We start from the raw sequence: 21,381 nt of genomic DNA, 5'->3' as shown, positions 1-21,381 counted from the left end.
AAGAAGAAAAATGAAGAAGTAAGAAAAGCGACAGCCCTGCAATTCAGGATATTCAGAGTGTGACAGCTTCCCTTTAAAAGTAGTGGGCAATTTGGGGTACCTGGGTGGCTCAGTCAGTTGAGCGTCTGATTCTTGATTTCTGCTCAGGTCATGATCTCAGGGTTGTGACACTGAGCCCTGTGTTGGGCTCTGCACTGGGCATGGAGCTTGCTTAAGATTCTCTCTCTCCCTTTCCCTCTGCCCCTCACCCTCTCACGCATGAGTGCTCTCTCTCTCTAAAAAAAAAAAAAAAAAAAAAAAAAAGTAGTGGGCAATTCAAATGAACCCTCACAAAACAAAACTAATGAGTAGTTTCTGGGTTGCAAAATAAGTTTTGTCACTGGTAGTGGAGGTAAGGTGTCTTTATCTGTCTTTGTCTATTTATCTCCTATCTATCTATCTATCTATCATATCAAGAATATTTAGAGGCCAGGATTCAAAGAAAAGAAAGAAATCAGTGATTGCAGGTGTTGCAAGAGACTACGATTTGCTAGTTCATAACTTGCTTCAGGGTAAAGGCATGCTTCTTCTCATCTGAAGAGGTGATCTTAGGAAACAAAATATGACACCTCTGGTTCTGTTAGTTGACTGATGCCCAGCCTTACATCTATATACAGGCTTTAGAACATGCAGAAAACTGGCCATTTTTCTGATTTATCATATTAGTAGGGAAGACAAGAGCCTGGCTAGCATCTTTGGGATCTCTCAAACTGTATCAGGAGACATTAGTATAATGGTTCTCAGACTTCAATGGATATATGAATCCCCGGGGGGTATATGAAATTCCCAGAAACCACCTTCAGAGGTCCTGATCCAGTGAATTGAACATTTTCAGCAGGAAAAGCACTCCAAGTGACTTTGGGAACAGTATCCTGAGAAACATGAATCTACTGGACCCACTTGAGGCACTGACCGACTGCAATTCATTCCCTGTAACATTCTGGCCATTGAGAAGATCACAGTGATAATAACTCCTGGTGAAATGCATTCTGTGGCAAATTTTGGTATTGACATGCTTTTCAGGCAGTAGGAAGTTTTTGCATTCAATGGAAAATAAGCGAAATGCAGATCCAATTGCGTTTTCTTTTTCTCTGTTCATGGAATGAAAGACTGACATCAGCAGCACAGAGAATTGTTTGAGGACATTTCAAATGATTCAAATAAAGCTTGGATGGCTTTATTTGAACTTTGGCTTCTCATTTAGGCATGTGGAGAACTCTAAAGGCATCGTGCCACTCCATCACTTAGACTGCCAAGCAACTAACCATGAGATATGAAGAGAATTTTAAAACAATTTTTTGAGAAATAAAATGTATACAGTAAATTTCTTGATTCCATTTATTCATTTTTTATTGACGAAGTTCTCATTTGAATACTTTACGCAAACTTCCCTTCCTCCTTCTCTCCCCCCCTTCAAAACCTTTTCTCCCCTAAAACATCTACAAATGCCACAAAATTTAGAGGACCATGAAATTTAAGCACACAATCATATATTCTTTTGTCCTCTCTATATAAAATAAGACAGTGCATTGAAAGCAATTTGAAAATGTAAAGAACTGTGTTGCTATAAAATTTCCATGATACCATTAGGATGACTGAATGATTTTCCCTCTGCTATGGTATAGGTTACTAGAAAATAAACGTTTTTCTTCTACTCTCTTTTGTAGCTCTCACAGTTCCCAGCACAGGCTGGAGCAAACAGCAGCCACTTGTGACTTGACAATATTTTATCACCAATTTTAAGTCGACACTTGTTCCTTGCAGTCCCCTCCCATTAAAATTTTATAAAATCAATTCTTATAATTATCACATATAGTTTAAACACATCTGAAAATGACTATAAGAAAACTGAGTGCTCTAACATCAGAAATATGTGGCATCTGGCCTCTCTTCCTTTTTTTTTTCCATGACAGAAATTGTATTTAACCTTGGGAGCTTTTTTATGATAAACCTGAATGTGGCTCCAAAATCCTGCTTAACACAAACTCCAGGATTCCCTGCCAGGCAGTCAGGGTTCCCTACCAATCTGTCAAGACTCAGGGTGACATCTTTACCATCTTTCTCCTAGATACTAATTCCAGGTTATAGGTCCATCTGGACTTCCAGGAAAGAAACTAGTTACAACACCATAAAACTTGGGCTTCTAGTGTTGACACTGCCATAAACAAGCTGTATGACCTAGGCAAGTAATCTAATATATTGGAACCTCTGTTTTCTCATCTGCAATGTAAGTTATTTGAACCAGATGCTCTCAAGGTACCCACTGCCAGCTGTGAGATTTTGTGATTCAGTGAATGGAAGCCAGGCACTCACAGTCTGGTTAGGCTCTCAGTGGTCATAAGAATCTAATAAAATATGCTTCTTTCTCATTCTCCTACCAGAAAAAGATCATTTATGTTTGACATATCTGTTAGACATTTTCACAAGCCTATGTTTGCGAATTCTTGATGATTCCTTAATTTTTATAGTCCTGTGAGGAGAGCAGTCACACTGGTTATAACTGAAGTGACTTAGCCTTGGCTGCATAGAGTATTTGGGTCTATGGCATAACTCAATTTTACCACAACCACTTTCTGGGTCCCGCAAAAAGGGCTCTTTGAGACAATAAATGTATCTATTCCTTAATGCTACAAGAGCCATGCTCTAGCTCTAAAGCAAAAACTTTATACCACATTTGATTTTGTGAGGCTTTGGACAATGATGTTATATGTCTGAATCAGAAGATTCCCAATAACAATCCAATCAGCCAAGGATGCTATGGTTGGCAAAACCCCAGAAAGTCAGCTGCCCTGCTTTGTCCTGCTCTAGCTTTGAGCTCCAGGATGAGCTCAACTGTTACCTTCCATGGAGCCAAAAAGCCCTCAGGCTTACTGGTAGTTTTATGACCGCCCAAACAGACCTACAGTAACTCTAAGATAAGGACTGTATGCCACAGGGGATAGGAACACTGTGTCAACTGTAGAGCAAAAGAATAGTATTCCCTTTGAGAAAAAGAAAAACACTGGATAAACGTGGCAAAAAAATTGTTGTGTCATAAAGACACATCCCGAATAGTCAAACAGAAAGAAATGAGACTCTTCAGGGCCGGTCTGTAACTTCTTGACTAAAATGCAATGGATATCATAGTGTTTGGCATCCATGATGCCACTGAGGACGTCAGGCTTAAATGAAGGAGACTTGAGCGTGCATGCTTTCTTTCTCTTTCTGTCTCTCCTTCTCTCCATTCTTTCTCTCTCCCCCACCCCTCAGCCCCCAGCACACATCTTTAAAACAACCCAAAGGTTTTGAACACAATGTTGCCTCTGAAGACCTGAGACAGTCCAGTTGTTTTCCATAGCCTTCCAAACTGTTTCTTTTACTGGAATATTTCCAATCTTAAAACAAAAAGAAAATCTATGACGTGCTGTAAGGTTGACAAACACACTCACTGTGACAAAGCTCTTTTTCCCTATGTGCAGGTTTTATAAGTTATTCTTGCAACATTGTTGTTTGTGGATGAAAGCCAATTTAGTTTGTATTTTACTGGATATTTATTTAATCATATATTAACTAGGTGTGAACCGTATACAAATCTTATCAAGTGACTCGGAGACCTCACAATATACCTGGAATTTGTGTGGCATCTGAATTCACCAAGTGTCTGCCCAAGTGTGACAGAGTGTTAAGGAGTATTACTTTTGCACACATCTAGCACCATAAAAAAATAGAGGGAAATACGAGGACAGGCAGGAAACTTATTAAATCACCATACTTCTAGTTTTCTGAGGTTGAACAAAGGATATGACTTGTTTTCTGAAGGAAGCAATTAATGTTGCATTGACCAGTGGATGCATAGTGGCTATCTTTCTGTTCCCTAAAATAGCTTTGGAACACATCCACTGTATTTTACATTTTCCCAGGAAAATAGGGCTTTAAGTTCCTGTCCCTTCACTTCTATATGATATGTGAACTTTAAACTACCTAGACTTTTCAAAACATAAATTCGCATAAAGTATGATTTCAGGGATGAAGAAATAAAAGGTCCAAGTGAAGCTGTCCTCTGACCTCATTAGTTAATGAATGTGGTTTGTCATGTGACAGAGGTTAGCATAATCAGTAGAAAAGACCAGATTTAGAAATATTTGTGTGAGGTGTTTTTTTCCCTTTGGTTCAAGGTGGACTGAGCCAAAGTCTTCTCCTGTAATAACAACAAGATGTAGATCTGAAAAATCACTAGTACCTGGAATAATGCCTAGGACATGGTAAGCTCTTGATCAATATTTATTTTTGAGTGGAAATTAAATATTTTCAAATGGAAAGCAATATATCCTCTATATTATCCTGAAATTTCCTGCATTATCCTGAGAGCCCAAGGACACAGCTAGAAGAGGTATTCAAATCACCATTTACAATCAGAAAGGGCCACCAGAAATGTCTGGAGACCTCCTACTGTGCCAGGCTGATCTTTGCATTGTTGGAGAGGAAGGAGGGACTGAAGAAGCTGCAATTACCACACGGGTAGTGTAAGTTACTCAGCACCAGGCAACAGTTATTTACAAACCATTATAGAAGAATATCTGTTTCAACAACCAGTAAGGCCATATATATTGCATCCAATCTGTCCTGAGAACAAGCCAAGAGAGGAGTGGCCATAGCAGCAATAACAACATTCCTTATCCCTTTGAAGGATAAAGCAAAGGGTAGAGACTGTGCAGGGCTGAAGCCCGTCATTCCCAGCCCTGAGCATCTTGTTCTCCTCTTCCAGCCTCTGACAGAAGAAAGCCAGTCAGGAAGGTGTTCCTGACTTGGTAGGTTTATAATAGGGTACCGACCTTGGAGCTGCTCTCTGAGGGACGAGCTGATGTCCTGCCTATTAGTGCTCAATAAGAGCAGCCAATGCTGACGAGAATAAGTGATCACAGCACTTGGCCTTGGAAAAGAGACAAGGGTGACCAAACAGAAGTGCAGGTGTCTGAGCAGTTAGACTAATTCAGTCACAATTGCTGCCACATTTGATTTGGAAAAGGAGCCAGGAAAATTATGGGCAAGCTAGAACCTGAATGTAAATGTTGATCTCGTCTACTCATTTATAAAAGGATCATCACAGAGCTGAAGACCATTTCTCCATTATAACTAAGCCATGCAGATAACATCTAACATGGATTTTCCAGTTTACAAACAGATGGCATCCTTACAACACAGCAAGTTCAGTATTATTTTACATTTAACCTATCAGGACACAGATGCTCGGCTAACCCTTGTGGTCATGCAGGTAACCAAGGTTTCTAGTCATTCTAATATGCTTTTGGCTATATACTAAAGCTCTCTTTTCAGAGACCACAATCAACCTTTCTTCTCCCTTCATTTTATCGCTTGTCATGTTCCAAAGTAAAAACAGCAGCAGGACCTTACCGCTTATCATTCTTGAAATTCTCTTGAAAGAATATCAAATTTAAATTACTTATAATCTGAAAGAAATCTGGTTATCTTTGGACTGGAGGAAAAAGAATATGATCGTATCTTTACCCTTCAAGAAAAGATTAAGTACCATTTATATAGGAAAGGAATTTATATAGGAAAAATATCCACCATCATATTTGGAGGGTGTGGTAGATACATCAAAAATAACTTCTTTGTATGTTCTCCATTGTCTGAAGAAATGTTAAAGTCCTAGGCTATTTTTTTCCTACATTCAATGAACTTGCAGCCACATTTGATAAGGAATTAAAAAGTTCAAACAGCACTACTAAGTTTTTACAGTATGAGTTGAGTTGCTGTGAATGAAGATGAATTTACTATATGTTCTCTCTTAGGGAGGAGTGGAACTTGTTTCACAAACAAAATCAGTAGGAAGTTGGGGAATACAGCTGTAGGGATTAATGCAGTCAATAAAGGCATGGTTCTCAGTCTTTCCCAATAACTCCTCTCTGTCTTTGCCACGTGCAGGGAGCTCTGTTCCAAACTGGGCCAGAGGTCACCTGTGAGGATGGAACCCAGTCGCTCTGCTTAGGAAACCAGTCTCAGAACTGGCCGCATCTCTCTTCTCATGGTGGTTCTCAGTCCAATGTCCTTGACCAATACTAAGTCTTATTCTTGAATGGTCTGTGTGCTGAACTCCATGCTTCATGCGTAACAATTTGTGGTGCCCTCTGGTCCTATAACAAAGCTGCCTTATATGCCTAGATATCAACTGGAATCAGAAAACCAGACAAGACACACTGAAGAGTCCACCTCTAGCACAGGAGTTCTTACACAGCATGAAAGGGCACATTTATATTTATTTTCCTGCCACAGGGCTTCTGGCTGTCGTCCCCATTCACCAATGTTTTTTCTGTACACAGGAAGAGGGGATGCCTTTTTAGCTGGTAAAGTCTGTAATATTGAAAAGTTGTCATAGAGCATGGATCCATCTGACAGTGAATCAATGGTGATTATTAAAGCACCCAGCCATCTTATCTGCCTATGTGGCTGGGAATAACAATACTGATTCCTTGAAAACAGTAGTCATGGTCAGCAGATTACCTCCAACTCTAAAAATAGACATAAACAACAACACAGTTCTAACATGTAAAACAAACAGATCTCTTGATTCTTCCTCCTGATTTCTTATTCAGTTCCAAAGTGATTTTGATTACTTTAGAGCACTGACCAAGACAGATGGCCAAACACTTAGAAAAAAAAGTCATGAATGACAGATTATGAGAAAAATCATAAGATATTTTTGAGAGATGTAGCAAAAAAGAAAAAAATCTAGTAAAAGTCTCTGAAAGATCCAAGCAAAATAATTATGTGCAAAATGAATGAGAAAAAAAAGCAAGAAGAAATTCTGTGTCATGGTCTCTGACTAAAGAATGGATAACCAGTTAGCCACCTTTGGTGGGCTGAATAATGGCCCCCCACAGATATCCACATCCTAAAACCTGGAACTGGTGCTATCTTATTGGCAAAAAGGGACTTTGAAGATGTGGTTAAGCTAAGGATCTTGAAATGGGGAGATAATCCTGCATTATCTAGGTGGATCCTAAGGGTATTTACATGTGTCCTCCAGGGACGAGGGGAAGGCAATATTACCACAGGGAAAGATTGGAGTGACTTGGCCACAAGTCAAGGAATAGCAGTAGCTATCAAAAGCAGGAAGTGGCAAGGACCATATTCCACACAATAGCCAGTAGTGGGCACTGCCAATAGCTTGATTTTAGCCCAGCAATACTGATTTCAAATTTCTGGCCTCCAGAACTATGGGAGAATTAATTTCTAGTGTTTTAAGCCACCAAGTTTGTGATAATTTGTTATAGTGCCCATAGGAAACTAATACACTATCCATGAATCCGACATATATTACCAATACAAGCCCAGTAGACATTTATTTCAGGTTGATGACATCCTTCAAAAACGCTACAAGACACTACTCAAGAATTTTCAGAATTGTTTTCTATCTTGAGTTTCTCTGCTCCCATTTTAAAAATGCAAAGTATTAATTTCATTTAGCAGATGTGGCTGCTGACATGGAAGGTTTCATCAGCATAACAGAGAGAATAAGGGTTATGGATCTTGAGTCTGTAGGGAGGTCAAATTAGACACTGCCAAGCAAATGCCTGCATTGTGAATAAAGACAAAATATCTCCAACATGTTGTACTAAGGATTAGGAGAGCTGATCTCTAATGTTGACTTCCAATGATTATCTAGGTCTTCTTGAGCAAATGACTTAGTTTCTCTAGGTTTCAGTTTCCTCACCATAAAATGTGTCAATTAGATATACTCAGCAATTCCTTGAAGCTCTAACATTCTATGGCTTTATCCAGTCAATAGTTGAAATTCAAATCTGTAATAAGCTCAGTGTTATGGACAGTTAGTGTTTCTGGTTCCCTATATAAGTATCAACATATCACCAACTTCACCAAATACACCTGAAATTTCACCCACAGCAGTGTGTGTGTGTGACATGAGAGAGAGAGAGAGAGAGAGAGAGAGAGAGAGAGAGATGGGGGGAATATTCCCCTGTCCATTTAAAAACCTTTGAATGAAGGGGCAGAGCAAGATGGCAGAGGAGTAGGAGACCTGGATTTCATCTGGTCTCAGGAATTCAGCTGGATAGAGTTCAAACCATTCTGAACAACTACAAACTCAACAGGAGATAGAAAGAATAGCAACAACTCTCTGAACAGAAAAGCGACCACTTTCTGGAGGGTAGGATGTGCGGAGAAGTGAATCCGAGGCGATATTCGGGAGGATAGACGGCGGGGGAGGGGGGGCCTCCGTTGGCTGCTTCTGGCAAGTGATAGAGCCGCAGAGCACAAAATCGGAACTTTTAGAAGTCGGCTCCACTGAGGGACGTCGTTCCAGTGGCTAAGTGGGGGTAGAACCTTCGCAGGACAGTGTGGTCTCAGGACCCTCAGGGTCACAGAAAGACCAGGGGTGCCTGAGTGCAGCAGAGCTCCCAGGTATCGGTGCGGGGAAGCCAGCTGCAGAGACGGAGCCGAGGCGCGGGCTCTCAGCTGGGGTTGCCGTAAACTGTGATCCGCGGCACAGTCGGGCCACTGCTCCTACAGCAGGGACCCAACAAGTGGCAGATCTGGGGAGATTCCCCTTCCTACCCTGGGAGGAGCAGCACAGGAGCGCACCGCAGGGATCTGCTGGGTTTGGAGACTCCACACGGGGTCAGGTGCCAGAGAGAGAAACGCTCGATCACAGGTCGGGTGAGCACGGAGTGCGGCCTGAGACCAGTGAGACAGGACTGACTGACTGCTCTTCTATGGGGGTGCACTGAGGAGCGCGGCCCCAAGTTCTCGGCTCCTCCGGGTCGGAGGTTGAGAGGCCACCATTTTCACTGTCGTCCTCCAACGCTGTACGGAAAGCTCGCAGGGAACAAAAGCTCCCAGGAGCAAACCCGAGCAGATGGCTTAGCCCAGACCGACAAGGGCGGGGCAATTCCGCCTCCGGCAAAGACATTTAGGAACCAGGGTAACAGGCCCCTCCCCCAGAAGATCAGCAAGAACAGCCAGCCAAGACCAAGTTTACCGATCAATGAGAACGGCAGAACTCCAGCGCTAGGGGAATACTGCACACAGAATTCATGGCATTTTTACAATGATTCATTAGTCTTTCAAAGTTAATTTTTTTAACTGTTTTTTTTTTGAATTTTTCTTTTTCCTTTTTTCAACCAACATCTTATCAATCCCTTTTTAAAAAAATTTTTTAGTTTTCATTTTTAGAGTCATATTCTATCCCTTCATGGTAGTTACCCTTATTTTTGGCAGATATATATGTAAGTTGTTCTCTCTTTAAAATTGTGAGATACAGTTTCTTCTAACAGATCAAAATATACCCTAAATCTCTAGTGTATGGCTTTGTTCTAGTCTCCTGCCTGATCACAGTCTCTCCCCTTTTTTTTCTTTCCTTCTTTCCTTTTTTTTAATCCTCTTCTTTCTTTTTTCAAATATCTTATCAATTCCTTTTTTAAAATTTTTTATAATTTTCATCTTTACAGTCATATTCCATCCCTTCATAATATCAACCCTTACCTTGTGCACATATAAGTCTTTCTTTCTTTAAAATTTTAGGAGGCACTTTCTTCTAACAGACTAAAATACACCCAAAATCTAGTGTGTGGCACTGATCTAGGCACCAGCCTGATCATATTTGATCACATTGTTTCTTTTTTCTTGTGTTCTGTTTTTGTTTTTATCTTTTTCTTTTCTTTTTTTTTTTCTTTCTTTCCCTTTCTTTTCCCCTGGTTTCAGGTCTTTTCTGATTTGATTAGAGTATATTTTCTGGGGACGTTGTTACCCTGTTACCATTTTGTTTTCTCATTCATTTATTCTCCTCTGGACAAAATGACAAGACGAAAAAAATCACCTCAACAAAAAGAACAAGAGGTAGTACCGTCTGCCAGGGACCTACTCAATACGGACATTAGTACAATGTCGAATGTAGAGTTCAAAGAATCATGACTTTAAAGATACTAGCTGGGCTTGAAAAAAGCATGGGGTTATTAGAGAAACCCTTTCTGGAGAAATAAAAGAACTAAAATCTAACCAAGTCGAAATCAAAAAGGCTATTAATGAGGTGCGAACAAAAATGGGGGCACTAACTGCTAGGATAAATGAGGCAGGAGAGAGAATCAGCGATATAGAAGACCAAATGATGGAAAATAAAGAGGCTGAGAAAAAGAGAGAAACAACTACAGGATCACGAGGGCAGAATTCGAGAGATAAGCGATATGATAAGCCGAAACATTAGAATGATTGGGATCCTACAAGAAGAAGAAAGAGAGGGGCAGAAAGTATATTGGAGCAAATTATAGCACAGAACTTCCCTAATGTGAGGAAGGAAACAGGCATCAAAATCCGGGAGGCACAGAGAACCCCTCTCAAAATCAATAAAAATAGGTCAACACCCCAACATCTAATAGTAAAACTTACGAGTCTCAGAGACAAAGAGAAAATCCTGGAGCAGCTCGGGAGAAGAGATATGTAACCTACAATGGTAGAAACATTAGACTGCCAAAAGACCTATCCACAGAGACCTGGCAGGCCAGAAAGGACTGGCATGATATCTTCAGAGCACTAAATGAGAAAAATATGCAGCCAAGAATACTATATCCAGCTAGGCTGTCATTGAAAATAGACGGAGAGATAAAAATCTTCCAGGACAAACAAAAACTAAAGGAATCTGCAAACACGAAAACAGTCCTACAAGAAATATTGAAAGGGGTCCTCTAAGCAAAGAGAGAGCCTAAAAGCAACATGGACCAGAAAGGAATACAGACAATATACAGTAACAGTCACTTTACAGGCAATACAATGGCACTAAATCCATACCTTTCAATAGTTACCCTGATGTAAATGGGCTAAATGCCCCAATCAAAAGACACAGGCTATCAGATTGGATTAAAAAACAAGACCCATCGATATGCTGTCTGCAAGAGACTCATTTTAGACCCAAAGACACCCCCACATTGAAAGTGAAGGGGTGGGAAACCATTTACCATGCTAATGGACACCAAAAGAAAGCAGGGGTGGCAATCCTTATATAAGACAAATTAGATTTTAAAACAAAGACTGTAATAAGAGATGAGGAAGACACTATATCCTACTTAAAGGGTCTATCCAACAAGAAGATCTAACAATTGTAAATATCTATGCCCCTAACAGGGGAGCAGCCAATTATATAAGGCAATTAATAACAAAAGCAAAGAAACACATTGACAACAATACAATAATAGTGGGGGACTTTAACACCCCCGACTGAAATGGACAGATCATTTAAGCAAAAGATCAACAAGGAAATAAAGACTTTAAATGAAACACTGGACCAAATGGACTTCACAGACATATTCAGAACATCTCATCCCAAAGCAATGGAACACACATTCTTCTCTAGTGCCCATGGAACATTCTCCAGAATTGATCGCATCTTAGGTCACAAATCAGGTCTCAACCGGTACCAAAAGATTGGGATCATTCCCTGCATATTTTCAGACCACAATGCTTTGAAACTAGAACTCAATCACAAGAGGAAAGTCGGAAAGAACTCAAATACATGGAGGCTAAAGAGCATCCTACTAAAGAATGAATGGGTCAACCAGGAAATTAAAGAAGAATTAAAAAAATTCATGGAAACCAATGAAAATGAAAACACAACTGTTCAAAATCTTTGGGATGCAGCAAAGGCAGTCCTGAGGGGAAAGTATATAGCAATACAAGCCTTTCTCAAGAAACAAGAAAGGTCTCAAATACACAATCTAACCCTACACCTAAAAAGGCTAAAGAAAAAACAGCAAATAAAGCCTAAACCCAGCAGGAGAAGAGAAAAAATAAAGATCAGAGCAGAAATCAATGAAATAGACACCAAAAGAACAGTAGAACAGATCAACGAAACTAGGAGCTGTTTCTTTGAAAGAATTAACAAGATTGATAAACCCCTGGCCAGACTTATCGCAAAGAAAAGAGAAATGACCCAAATCAACAAAATCATGAATGAAAGAGGAGAGATCACAACCAACACCAAAGAAATACAAACAATTATAAGAACAGATTATGAGCAACTCTATGCCAGCAAATTAGATAACCTGGAAGAAATGGGTGCATTCCTAGAGATGTATCAACTACCAAAATTGAACCAGGAAGAAATAGAAAACCTGAACAGACCTATAACCACTAAGGAAATTGAAGCAGTCATCAAAAATCTCCCAACAAAAGCCCAGGGCCAGATGGCTTCCCAGGGGAATTCTACCAAACATTTAAAGAAGAATTAATACCTATTGCCCTGAAACTGTTCCAAAAAATAGAAATGGAAGGAAAACTTCCAAACTCATTTTATGAGGCCACCATTACCTTGATCCCCAAACCAGACAAAGACCCCATCAAAAAGGAGAATTACAGACCAATATCCTTGATGAACATGGATGCAAAAATTCTCACCAAAATACTAGCCAATAGGATCCAACAGTACATTAAAAGGATTATTCACCATGACCAAGTGGGATTTATGCCTGGGCTGCAAGGTTGGTTCAACATCCGCAATCAATCAACGTGACACAATATATTAACAAAAGAAAGAACAAGAATCATATGATCCTCTCAATAGATGCAGAGAAAGCATTTGACAAAGTACAGCATCCTTTCTTGATCAAAACTCTTCAGAGTATAGGGATAGAGGGTACCTACCTCAATATCATAAAAGCCATCCATGAAAAACCTACAGCAAATATTGTTCTCAATGCAGAAAAACTGAGAGCTTTCCCCCTAAGGTCAGGAACGTGGCAGGGATGTCCACTATCACCACTGCTTTTCAACATAGTATTCGAAGTCAGAGCAATCAGACAACAAAAAGAAATCAAAGACATCCAAATCGGCAGGGAGGAAGTCAAACTCCTACTCTTTGCAGATGATATGACACTTTATGTGGAAAATCCAAAAGACTCCACCCCAAAACTGCTAGAACTCATACAGGAATTCAGTAAAGTGGTAGGATATAAAATCCATGCACAGAAATCTGGCATTCCTATACACCAACAACAAGACAGAAGAGAGACAAATCAAGGAGTCGATCCCATTTACACTTGCACCCAAAACCATAAGATACCTAGGAATAAATGTAAACAAAGAGGCAAAGGATCTGTACTCAGAAAAGTATAAAATACTCATGAAAGAAATTGAGAAAGACACAAAGAAATGGAAAAATGTTCCATGCTCATGGATTGGAAGAACAAACATTGTGAAGATGTCAATGCTACCTAGAGCAATCTACACATTCAATGCAATCTCCATCAAAATACCATCCACTTTTTTCAAAGAAATGGAACAAATAATCCTAAAATTTGTATGGAACCAGAAAAGACCCCAAATAGCCAGAGGAATGTTGAAAAAGAAAAGCAAAGCTGGCAGCATCACAATTCTGGACTTCCAGCTCTATTACAAAGCTGTCATCATCAAGACAGTATGGTCCTGGCACAAAAACAGACACATAGATCAATGGAACAGAATCGAGAGCCCACAAATGGACCCTCAACTCTATGGTCAACTCACCTTTGACAAAGCAGGAAGGAATGTCCAATGGAAAAAAGACAGTCTCTTCCACAAATGGTGTTGGAAAAATTGGACAGCCACATGCAGAAGAATGAAACGAACATTTCCTTACACCACACACAAAAATAGACTCCAAATGGTTGAAAGACCTAGATGTGAGGCAGCAACCTCTTCGACCTCAGCCGCAGCAACTTCTTCCTAGAAACATCGCCAAAGGCAAGGGAAGCAAGGGCAAAAATGAACTATTGGGATTTCATCAAGATAAAAAGCTTTTGCACAGCAAAAGAAACAGTCCACAAAACCAAAAGACAACCGACAGGATGGGAGAAAATATTTGCCAATGACATATCAGATAAAGGGCTAGTATCCAAAATCTATAAAGAACTTATCCAACTCAACACCCAAAGAACAAATAATCCAATCAAGAAATGGGCAGAAGACATGAACAGACATTTTTCCAAAGAAGACATCCAAATGGCCAACAGACACATGAAAAAGTGCTCAACATTGCTCGGCATCAGGGAAATCCAAATCAAAACCTCAGTGAGATTCCACCTCACACCAGTCAGAATGGCTAAAATTAACAAGTCAGGAAATGACAGATGTTGGTGGGGATGTGGAGAAAGAGGAACCCTCCTACACTGTTGGTTGGAATGCAGGTTGGTGCAACCACTCTGGAAAATAGTATGGAGGTTCTTCAAACAGTTGAAAATAGAGCTACCATACGATCCAGCAATTGCACTACTGGGTATTTACCACAAAGATACAAATGTAGGGATCCGAAGGGGTACGTGCACCCCAATGTTTATAGCAGCAATGTCCACAATAGCCAAACTGTGGAAAGAGCCAAGATGTCCATCGACAGATGAATGGATAAAGAAGATGTGGTATGTATACACAATGGAATATTATGCAGCCATCAAAAGAAATGAGATCTTGCCATTTGCAACGATGTGAATGGAACTGGAGGGTGTTATGCTGAGTGAAATAAGTCAATCAGAGAAAGACATGTATCATATGACCTCACTGATATGAGGAATTCTTAATCTCAGGAAACAAACTGAGGGTTGCTGGAGTGGTGTGGGGTGGGAGGGAGGGGGTGGCTGGGTGATAGACATTGGGTAGGGTATGTGCTATGGTGAGCGCTGTGAATTGTGCAAGACTGTTGAATCATAGATCTGTACCTCTGAAACAAATAATGTAATATATGTTAAGAAAAAAAAAAAGAAGATAGCAGGAGGGGAAGAATGAAGGGGGGGAAATCAGAGGGGGAGATGAACTATGAGATATGATGGACTCTGAAAAACAAACTGAGGGTTCTAGAGGGGAGGGGGGTGGGGGGACGGGTTGGTCTGGTGATGGGTATTAAGGAGGGCACGTTCTGCGTGGAGCACTGGGTGTTATGCACAAACAATGAATCATGGAACACTACATTTAAAACTAATGATGTAATGTATGGTGATTAACATAACAATTAAAAATTTAAAAAAATAACCTTTGGATGAAATCCTATAACACATTAGATTAAATGAATTTATCCATCTTCATTATAGCTCTTCTCACTCAGTTATTGTCTTAGACACATTACACTGTGACTATTAGTTTATATATCTGTCTCTACCATTACACAAGAGAAGTTCCTGAGAGAAGGAACTAGATTTTATTCATCACTGGATCCTCATGACCTGGCACTTAAGTGCCTGGCACAAAGTAGATGCTCAATAAATATTTGTTAGATAGATGCATGGCTGCCTAGCTGGCCTTTCCCCCATGTAGGATATCAGAAGAGACAACTTAGGCAGAATAGGAGAGAAGTTCTTAGCAGACAAAACAAACAAACAACCCCCCCCCCAAAAAAAGAAAAACATTATCTACGTTATCTACATCTCCTACCTGTGGTGGACAGTACAGTCCACAAATCATTTATCCCAGGCTTTTTCTTATAGCTTGATACCTTTACCATGTTTTCTTTTGGGAGAAAATTGGGTGTACTTTATCAGAGGTTTGGTTTCTTTTTTAAAACATTCTTTATCTCTCTAAAGCACCATTAAATTGTTAATTGAAATAAAAGTGACTTAATTTGTAACTAGGACTTGATGAAGTGGTAATTAGAAACAAATGCTGTACTGCATTTGAATGTTTATCTTATTATTAGTATGCTATTGTTTCTTTTTAAATTACTCTGTTCAGCTAAATTTCAGTAGATAAATTTCAGGTATTTTTCCACTGAAAAATGACAGTGAAGAAAACTGCCAAGCAACAAAATATTAAGTGAAGAAGTGAGTATTTGGTTGGGCTACTTTTTATTATTTTTCTTATCATTTTAAAGAATTAATCCAAATTGTGAGGAAGAAAATATGGTGGTGAGTTATGCTCCACTCTATCTGCAAAAATTATTCTCAAAACATAACATTATCAAGAACAGGATCGAGCCTGATTTGTAAGTTTACTCTTTAACACCCATGGGTTAAAAAAAATCCATTAAAGGGTCTTCAATTTACAGCATCCTTAGGAGAAGACATTGATACTAAATTAACAATAAATTAACAATACTCCACTACTCAGATAGGAGACCCTGTATTTACTCTGAATCCTTTCCATTACTGCAAACCAAGATTTAAGAAATTTTATTTCTTTTTAGGCTGACCTGGGGGCTACCAACAAGAGATATGTGATCTTTTTTCACAACCTGCTCAGGCCAGTCATTCAAATCATAACTACAGTTTATAGTACAAGATCTTTTTTACTACACACTAATACATTATCTATAAAATATATACTCAAATAAATGAGTTACAGTCAGTTTAGTTGCATAATTTAGCTGGATATACATTAACAAATAAGTCAGATTTCTTTCATAATTAATGACATTATCATTCATTCATTCACCCCCTCACCACCCAGCCCAGACTTCAAAATAAAGCAAAACAAAACACTAAACAACCATTACTAGACAAAGTGTCCCCAGATAATGTGGCAATGTTCTGTCTCCCGTTTTAGTTTCACGTAATGGAAAGTGTTATTGTAACAGTGACAAGGAGCAGACTTACGGGAAGAGATGGAAGAATATAGTGACGTGGCTTTGGGAATTCAGAATTCTCCAAGAATCTTCATTTACTTTCCTACTTACCTGCTATTCCAAGGTGTCATCAGCCTCTTACCTGGACTGTAAAGGAGATTAATAGCCACATCAATGTTATCCTGACTTGTCTTAGGGAATGACCCACCAGACCTCTGGACCCAAGGTCATTTGCCAATTTATATCACTATTGGTTGATCCTGGGATATCAGAAGAAGACTAAAGGAAAAGTCCCTTATTTAATAGAACAAGACAAAAATGTAATAATAAAGAAGAGAGTGAATTATGGTAGAGAGAGTATGCTATTGGAAAGAAGCAGGCAGGATGGATCTCTGACCTTTACAGATGAGAGCCAAATTGGGTCTAAAAAGGTGGGATTCTTTTTCCTTTAGGAAAAACCAAGAGTAAACCAAATCACATGGTCTGCTTTCAGCTTCCTCCATTCTTTGCATATTTTAAGTGCTTAGTTAGCCTTGCTTCTGAGTTCCACAGGTGTCCCAGATTTACCTGGATGACTTCCTGTTTGGTAGTTACTAAAGCTATCTCCCTAAATACAGATCAATAGTCTAAAAGCTATAAGCATTATTTAAAAAAAATAAAAATCAGAACAGACATAACTAAAGACAGTGGGATTTGGGGAAATTTAATATCCAGGTCAAAACAAACTCATCCAACAAAAGGAACAATAATTTATTTTGTTGTACCCACTTATCTCTAAGTAGATTTTGATTATGTTAATTACCAAGAGTGAATGGCAAAGAAAAACAGTCCAGAAATTGCAATCCCATACCCTAGGTTCTTGTTCTGAGTTGGCTACTAACAAGCTTTGTGACCACAGACAAATCATTTATATGGATAATAATGCTTGTCCAACAATGATTTGTACCTCCAGGTTACAGACCGTTCTTATCACTGAATATATAAAGTAATAAAAAATGAGGTGTTCCATAGTAATTCATCCTAATTTAGCCCTCTTTCATGTTCCTTTATATCCAGGGTGAAATCACATGTTTAGATGACTAACCTGATACCATGATTGTCTTTCTAAAAAGCTTTCTCATTTAGGAAGAAGAGGCCAAAATTTAAAAGACAACTCTTTCAGGCATCAATCTCCTTGGGAACGAAATAAACCCAGGACCTTGACACTGACTGATTATGGGATTATTCCTGTGTTGGGGGGGGGGGGGTGCCACACAGGAAATGAAGAGAATGACTATGATTTTAGCTGTTTGCAGAGTCAGTTCCTCCTCTGGGGTCAGTGGTGGGGTAAGCAGGGAATAGTATCTTCTGTAATTGGTGCCTGGCATCTTGTTACTGGTAAGTGGTGTCTGACTAGTCACCATTCTTTTATATGTTGCACATCCACTTTCACCAGAAAAACTGAAAAATATGTATGTCCTGTTTCTTTAGTATGTGCCAGATTTGCCAAAGGAAATGCCTGAATGTTATCAACTTCTAAAAGGCTAAACAGAAGTAAAGATAGAAAGCTTTGGCCAATAAAAGCTTCCAAAAAAACAGGTTTGAGGTAGCACTGCTTTCCTTTCTCCACTGAAAAATACAAATGTGTGTATCTGATCCCTAGATACTCCAATTTCTGAACACCCAAACTACATACTGTCTGTTGCTACTTAGCCAAGAAGAGTGACCATTTCCTAAATTATGGGGTTGCATATATGCGTATTTTAGGACTCAGCCAACGTGGCCCTTTTAGATTAAGGAAGTTTCATTAAGTTGCCTGCTTTGCAGTTAGTAAGGACTGGGTCAGGATTTGAATGCAGTTCTGTCAGACTAGCAAAGCCAGTAAGTTTTTCACCTCTCCACCCTGAGGCAAAAGTTATGAGTCACATCCCCAGCACTTTGTTATAGCCTGAAAGGGTCTGAAGTGATTTAGAAGTGGCAGAAGAAGTGCCTCATTTCCGATTGCATTTGTGAGCTTTATTCTCACTCACAGATTGTGAAACCCTTACTATCGCCATTACTGACACTCATTTGCAACATAGGGGTTCACTGGTTTTCACAGGCGGGAGCCCTGTCAGCAATTGTTGAATGGTAAGTGGAAATTCGTCATGGGGACTTTGAGAAAGTGAGCATGGAGAATACCAACCAGGAAAGTGCTAATCACTGGAAAAGTTAAGCAATTTACAGAGTGCAAATGAATGTGATTTATTATGAACTCCATTCACGAAGTTTTTAATACCTTAAAGACATAAAGTTTTCAATATCTTTAGTCAACAAATATGTAACGCTTACTGTGCGCTGATACTGTTAGTGCTTTACAATTATTAACCCTTTCAGTTCTTATGAGAATTTGTGATAGATGCTATTATTTTCTGTTTGCAAATGAGGGAGTTGAGTGATATTTGTACAAAGTCACCAATCTAATGGCAAATTTGGGATTCAAACCCAGGCATTCCTGCTTCAGAACCCATGTTATTGGGCCTTGTGCTTTGCTGCTTCTAGGAGACAGCTGATGTAATGTAAACAAAGATGCTGTAAGGTACCTAAGTATTATGAACCTGAAAGTGTTTTCCCCTTTAATCTTTAGCTTTAATTAGCTACCATGTAAAAATATCCTTAAAGCATTAAAGCTAGTGTTTGGCATTTAATATACTGCCATGTAAAAAGAACTGAAACAATTTTCAATTAGTGAGGATACTCAAGAAGACTCTGACCTCCCTATGTATTTGTTGGGGCCAACCCTGCTTCACTCTGTGCCCTGGGAACTAGAGAGAGTCCGTGCTTGGGACACAGTGAGCCATTAGGATTGAATGAGTAAATGTCACACCTTATCCTTCCACCCCATAGTGGGGCTTGGCTCAAGTGTTAGGGTAGGACATCATCATCCTGCCTCCAATGAACCCTGAGATATGCACTTCAGTCTCCCTGGAGAGATTCCATTTTCAGTTCCCTTGGACCTTTTCAGTTTCAACCTTGCTTCATAGTGCCTTCTCCTTCTTGTGGCTTTTACCAGTTTCACCTTCTGGTTTCACCACATCACACCATGTACCCTACTTTCTAATCATTTACTTAACATATATTTTATTTGACTTGTATCTTTGGAGCAACTGCTATGAGCAAGCACTCCTAGCTCACTATAATTTATGTCATGTGCAAACACACGTCAGCCAAATGTTTCATGAACTTCTATAGAAGGCTACATTAGTTTCCTATGACTACTGTAATATATTACCACCAACTTAATGGCTCAAAACTACACAAATTTATTCTAATACAATTCTAGAGGCCAGAAGTCTGAAGTCAGTTTCACTAGGTCAAAGTCAGGGTATAGGCAGGGCAGTTTCTTTCTGGAAGCTCTGAGGGAAAATCTCTTTCCTTGGCTTTTCTATCTTCTAGGGGTTACTTGCAACCCTTGGCTTGTGGCTTCTTCCTTGCATTGCTCCAACCTCTTGCTTTCATCATCACATCTCCTACATCTTCTTCTAGTCAAGTCTCCCTCTGCCTCCCTCATGTAAGAGCACTTGTGATTATGCTTAAGGCCCATCTGGATAATCAAGGATAACTTCTCTATCTCAATATCCTAAATGGTATCTGCAAAGGTCCTTTGGCCATAGAAAGTATCCAGGATGCAGACATTTTGGGGGCCATTATTAGGCTTACCACAGGTGCCCAAATAAATTTATTTATAATTTCTAAGAGTCAGATATCCATTTTCATGCTCAGTGGCCCAACCAAAACCACAACATATCAAGTAATTTGAGATTTACACATTCAAAAGATAAGGAGGCCAATTACATATGTACTCTTTTTAGTGAAACAGGAAGTCTGAATGCAATTAAGCACCATCATAGTTGAATTATGCAAGGAGCCATTTTTTTTCTTCAGTACTGTTCCCAAGAAAATTTTAAAAATGACAGTTTGTCCACAATGTTCCATTTTCAACCAATATTTTGAAATCACCTGAGTCATTATGAAATTTCAAAATTCCCTTCTAGAAAAAAAAAGTCTCTTGACCTTTTGCTTATTTCTTAGAAAGTATGGAGGTTTTTTAACATGTCCATACATTCTTTCTCCTCCCAGAAAGAGGCAGACATTTCCTTCCTTTCCCTCTCCTTATACCTGGGTGGACCACCTCTGTGACTACATCAACAAACAAAATATGGCAGAAGTGACCCAGCATGAGTTCCGAGCCTAGGTTCGAAAAAGCCATGCAGATTCTGCCAGGTTTTCCTGGGACAGTCACTTTCAAGCCCTGAGCCTCCATTTTAAAAGTGCAACTAACCTGAAGCTGCCATGTTTGAGTGATCATGTAGAAAGATCACACTGAAGTAGAAAGAGACACCTGGGGAGCCACAGCATTCCAGGCCAGCTGTCAAGGTGGGGCCTCAGACATTCTGCGCCAGGAGTCTGCAAACGAGGACCTGCAGGCCAAATCCAGCCCACCACCTATTTTTTGTAAGGCAAGTTTTTTGGAACACAGCTACCTTCTTTATTTCATGTTGTAATGGCTGAGTTGAACAGTTGTGACAGTGATCACTGGGCTTGCAAAACCTAAAGTATTTGCTCTTTGGCCCTTTACAGAAAATGTTTGCTGGGGCGCCTGGGTGGCTCAGTCGTTAAGTGTCTGCCTTTGGCTCAGGTCATGATCCCAGGGTACTGGGATCGAGCCCCGCATCGAGCTCCCTGCTCCGTGGGAAGTCTGCTTCTCCCTCTCCCACTCCCCCTGCTTGTGTTCCGTCTCTCACTGTGTCTCTCTGTCAAATAAATAAATAAAATCTTAAAAAGAAAAAAAGAAA

The 21,381-nt window shown here is 39.7% G+C and overlaps 1 long non-coding RNA gene across 5 annotated transcripts in view; it reads right to left on the bottom strand.

Moving 5' to 3' along the window:
- LOC112824911 (uncharacterized) overlaps positions 1–21,381 on the bottom strand; it is a 44,460-nt gene that overhangs the window by 6,953 nt on the left and 16,126 nt on the right. The gene's annotated exons all lie outside the window — the stretch shown is intronic.

This window comes from Callorhinus ursinus, unplaced genomic scaffold, assembly GCF_003265705.2.
Source record: "Callorhinus ursinus isolate GAN/ISIS: 27379988/994484 unplaced genomic scaffold, GSC_fseal_2.0 scaffold12, whole genome shotgun sequence".
Taxonomy (NCBI): domain Eukaryota; kingdom Metazoa; phylum Chordata; class Mammalia; order Carnivora; family Otariidae; genus Callorhinus; species Callorhinus ursinus.
Note: the sequence above shows the minus strand (reverse complement) of the source record. Positions and strands in the feature narration are given on the sequence as shown.